The sequence below is a fragment of the Triticum aestivum genome, chromosome 1A, assembly GCF_018294505.1.
Source record: "Triticum aestivum cultivar Chinese Spring chromosome 1A, IWGSC CS RefSeq v2.1, whole genome shotgun sequence".
In the NCBI taxonomy this organism is placed as follows: domain Eukaryota; kingdom Viridiplantae; phylum Streptophyta; class Magnoliopsida; order Poales; family Poaceae; genus Triticum; species Triticum aestivum.
Window position 1 is genome coordinate 65,737,996 of NC_057794.1, and position 5,063 is coordinate 65,743,058.

General features: G+C 42.2%; 1 long non-coding RNA gene across 3 annotated transcripts; it reads right to left on the reverse strand.

Annotated features, from left to right (window-relative positions):
- Window positions 1-1,854: 1,854 nt before the first annotated feature.
- On the reverse strand, window positions 1,855-4,657 carry LOC123190427 (uncharacterized). 3 transcript variants are annotated; one of them, XR_006496342.1, is made up of 6 exons: window positions 4,352-4,657; window positions 4,115-4,246; window positions 3,463-3,588; window positions 3,306-3,399; window positions 2,869-2,954; window positions 1,855-2,103 (listed from the first exon to the last, which is right to left on the reverse strand). It is a non-coding gene; the product is annotated as an uncharacterized lncRNA (long non-coding RNA). The 3 variants fall into 3 exon arrangements; XR_006496343.1 differs by having other exon boundaries at window positions 4,115-4,251; window positions 4,352-4,655; XR_006496339.1 differs by having other exon boundaries at window positions 4,115-4,654.
- Between the last annotated feature and the right edge of the window lie 406 nt (window positions 4,658-5,063).

The window sequence follows — 5,063 nt, forward strand, 5'->3', positions numbered from 1 at the left end:
GAGTTGTTACCAAAAGTGACGTACTTTTGAGGGCCGGCGTTTTCAGCAAGCTCACGAAACATATCCTTGTCTCCGGACATGTGATCGGTACATCCACTATCAAGAACACATTCCTTTCCTCCAACCATGTAGCTGCGAAGATTAGCCATAAGACCAATATGTCTCATAGACTCATCGAAATCAAAGTCACTATCCTCATCCTCATCATAGTATCCATGTTCAACATCGTCTTGTGATTGATCTATTCCTGGAGAGAGTGATTCATTAGATAAGTGACCATCACAATGTTCATCTTTATGAATTCTAATGGCTTCGGAGATGATATTGCTAATGATTCCAACATCTCCTTTGACACGCATAAGGTCACGAAGCTCAAATAAACAATCATCTAACTTAGGATCATTCGAATTCATCTTACTCAAAGCAATAGACTTGTGAAGAATCTCATCTAAGTTTTGCAAGGAATAGTTTGGGAATCGTTCCTCAAGAAATCTCCATATGGTGTAAGCACAATCAAGAGTAGGCAAGCAACCAAACAGATTTCTAGGCAAACCTCTAGTAATAAGATTGACAGTTCTAAGATTGCGGATCATGTCAATAGACTCATCAGGGGTAGGATGCAAGGGGTCAACAAGGGGTGCACAAGGGCTAGTAATGTACTTGTTCAAGTGATATTCATTGAAAATCTCAAGCATCTCATTTTTCCACTCATGAAAGAACTCTCCATCAAGTATAGGCACTCTACGTCTAAGACTCCCCAACATAGACTCATCCATCTTCCTCCAATGGTGACTAAACCATAACAATGGATACCAAACCTCTGATACCAATTGAAAGGATCGAGAAGAGGTGTCTAGAGGGGGTGATTAGACCCTCGACAAAGAAAAGTAGCAGTTTTTAATTTTTTCAAGTTAAGCTGGAGTTTTAGCACAAGTTTAAACATTCACAATACATTTCAAGCAAGCATGGCAATAGTATATGAGCAGCGAAAAGTAAAGCATGCAACTTGCAAGAAAGTAAGGGGATGGGATTGGAGTGTGCAAACGCAATTGGAGACACGGAGATTTTTGGCGTGGTTCCGATAAGTGGTGCTATCGTACATCCACGTTGATGGAGACTACAACCCACGAACGGTAACAGTTGCGCGAGTCCACGGAGGGCTCCATCCATGAAGGGTCCACGAATAAGCAACCTTGTCTATCCCACCATGCCCATCTCCCACGAAGGACTTGCCTCACTTGGGTAGATCTTCACGAAGTAGGAGATCTCTTTGCCCTTACAAACTCCTTGGTTCAACTCCACAATCTTGACGAAGGCTTCCACTACAAGAAATACGGTCGATAGTGACCCACCATTTTGGTCAATAAATCGTCATTGTTTTCAAGGTATGACCTTTTTTGACCAAACTGAGTAGGTCAACAGTTGGCCGTCAAGAACAAACAAACATGACCTTTTCTAAGTTTTGGTCATAGTTTTTAAGACCAAAAATTATAGGTCATAGTTTTTAATGACAACATTTTTGGTCAGTACCTGTGTGCCTCATCCACATAGGATCTGATGTGGCATCAGCCACGTGGCCACCAGATCTGACATGGCATTGGTAGTGATGATATAAGATTGTCATATTTTCTGGCAAGCCAAGCCCATTAAGGCCAGCCCATAAAACTTTATACACATTTATTTTACTGGGCCAAAGCCCATGTCCGATCCATTATGTATTATTAGGTCGTTTAACCTTTTTAGACCTGAACCTGTACTACAAGTAAAGTTCAGTGAAGAATACACCACAGATTTAAATTAGACAGATATCTTTTTGAATATCCCAGCACACACAAAATAAGATTACACACGCCAGACAACATAACACAGATTTAAATTAGACAGATATCTTTTTGAGTATCCCAGCACACACAAAATAAGGTTACACACACCAGACAACATAACACAGATTTAAATTACAGAGATAGCTTTTTGAGTATCCTAGCACACACAAAGTAAGATACACAGCCAAGACAAATGGTATTACAAAAAACATAGCCTGTTGCACAACAACAGCATGGCTCCATTGTCTTCCTCTTTAAGAATTCCGAGAAGCATTTCGTCCTGGCATCAGAAGGGACAACACATGAGAACCAAATTAAGCATAACATGAAATAAGAAAAATGTAGCAAGCTGAGAGTAGAATGCAGACAGTGTATATAAGCAAGTCACATGGATGCAAGCAGTGCGCATTTTAGAGGGTTTTATGTGGCTGCGTGGCCCAACTTTTGTTTCTTCCATAAAACAGGTTAGAAATATTAAACACTAGTAAGTTAAAGTTCATATTATATCATATTGTGTAAACTCTCCACCTCCTAAAGAGACTCCAACATCAGAAGATCATACTAATTACTCAAGGCCAGTTCTTTTGCTGCTTTCTAGAATAAGCTGCAATAAGTTGCCCCCTACCCAGCTTATTCTAGAAAATTATTTAATTAGAAGCCTACTGTTGTCACACATGCATTAAAGTGAAGTATACAGGTTATACAATCTTTAAGAAATTACTACTTATGAGATCTAGAAAGAATGAAGTCAGGTGAAGTGTTCATACATGTGTCCACGAGAAAAAGCAAATGTTAAAGACCCAAAGGGGTATTATAGCAATACTGATAGAAGAAAATGAAGAACATGTTGGAATCTTGACAATAGTTCACGCCCAGTGCAACAAACTGGAGCAAAAGTTGCATACAACACATGAAGGGCTGATCTGATTACTTAACTTGTAGCATCAATAGGTGCAAGAAGCGCATACACAAGGAGATTAAGCAAAAGCAGAATCTCCTCCTATTTTGGAGGATATCAATCAAAGGTGACCAAATGGAGGATTACCAGGTTGGATGAGTAGACACACATACGGTACTTGTCGTGTTGGCAAACCTCGTAGTCGATGTGCTCCTAGATCTGATTCACCCTCCCTACACACACAACCCCAGATCATTACTCGGTGACAAATAATACATGGTAAATAAAATATCTTGGTTTATCCTTATGAAACAATAGAACATTCAGCAATTTACAATAATTTGTTACAGCCACAGTTACATACATTATATATCCACATTCCCAGTATTTACATCACACATTTTCTTAAAAAGTGAGCGGTGTGCATCTAAACAAGATCATAGCGTGAAAGGGCAGCATGATATAGAAGGTGAATACAGAGAAGCCTTGTATGGTTTCTCAAATATACTCACCAAATGTCTTGCAAGGTATGGATAAACATGGTTGAGCTAGCTGACATGTTATCATACTCAAGAATTACTTACCATCATCCTGTTCATCCATAACATTATGTAGTTGTTCTCCTCATGGTCCTTCCTCCAGTCCAGCGTCTCAAGTTACAGCTGTTGCGCCAGTTACCTACGAGACCAAGGAAAATTAGGGAGCTGTCCGAGATCTACCGAGAAGCCAGGGAAACCTAACCTCTTGGTGTAGGGACCCTGTTCTCCTCGTCGGCCCTTCCCTTGTTGGCATTGAAAATGAGCAGCATGGCGAGCTCGGTCTCCTCAGGCACGACCCCTCCGGCATCCGCGTGCTCAAATATATTATCTGTAGTAGCATCAATGAGGGAAGCATACAGTTGTTCTGATACGGTAAAATATGCACCATTGAGGCAATGTGAACATTTGTGCATTGTACTAAACCAAAAAAATCCGACGCTAACTTTCTATGGCAAAGTCACGAAAAATATTTAAACATTATATACTAGCTATTTAGTGCATCCATAGATATGCACCTAGAAACCGACACAGTTAAGCAAGGCGACACGACAGGGATGATACTGAGCGTCCTCTACCTAACGAAGGCAACAGTTTAGCATAAGATTAAATGGTTTGTAGTCTAAATCAGTAGCAGTTTAACACTCTGTAGTATAAGTCAGTAGCAGCTTAGGGAATTAAACTGTAATAATAGCATAGCAATTTCAATAGCAGATCCGAGGGTCGCAGGCGATCTCGCTCATTCATTGGCGGCTCCCACACGCACGACCCATCAAATCATGCCAAGGGGAAATCTCGCCCCTTGACCAACGACTATGCCGCGAGGCAGAAATCATCAGATCTTAGATGGTGCTTACCTGCTGCTGCTCGGCGACTTGCTCCTTGAACTTGCCCGCCCGCTTCCTGAACGCCTCCATGTTTTTGACGCAATCACCTTTGGCGTCGGGGCAGGGGATGAAGACGGTGTTCCTCCATCTGTGCCTGTCCTGCTTCTCTTCCGTTCACGCCATGGATATGCATGAAAGGAAATCACAGGAAAGAATAGGTGAGGTGGGGAGAAGAGGGTAGGGCGAACAAGAAGGAGAGGGACCAACCTGGGCACGCCGGTGACGGATCCGGCGCCCGCTGGCCTCGACGTCGCCGGATGTGGCGGATCCCGGCCAGGTAAGGGGTGGCGGCCGAAGCCCTAGCTACCACGGGGGCTGGTGGACGGCTTGAGCGCTGATTCTAGCCGGAGGGGAAGGAGGTGCGGACATAGGGGAGCTCGGGGTGTGATACGCGCCGCTGGAGCTCGACGGAACTGGCCGATGTGGGTGGTGGGTGGCGGCGAGGGAGAGAGGTTCATGGGGGGAAGGGAGAGGTTGCAAGACAGAGAGGGGTTCATGAGGGAGAGAGCGAGCGAGGGGAGGGTGGGATCTTTTTTTCATTTTCTTTTTTTCTGTAGATGGATGGATGGATGGATGGATGGGCGCCATGTCATCGATCCGTGTCACAAGTAATTCCATCAATGAGAATAAAGCACACATGTAATTATGTTTTTCTTCTATTTTTTCACATGAAATATTTAAAAATAATATCATATTGTGCACAAGTTTGTATCTTAGAATGAAAAATATTGTTTCTTAAGAAAATTTTCATTTTATTAGGATGAAGAATTCATTTTTCATTTTTCGAGTGCCCAAAATGAGTTTTTTTGCGAAGGACCTACCATATATTTGTTGCAAAATTGGACCAAATCAATTTTATAAAATACTAGGCCATATTTAATGTACAATTGACTAAATAATTGGGTGTCAAAAGGTTTGA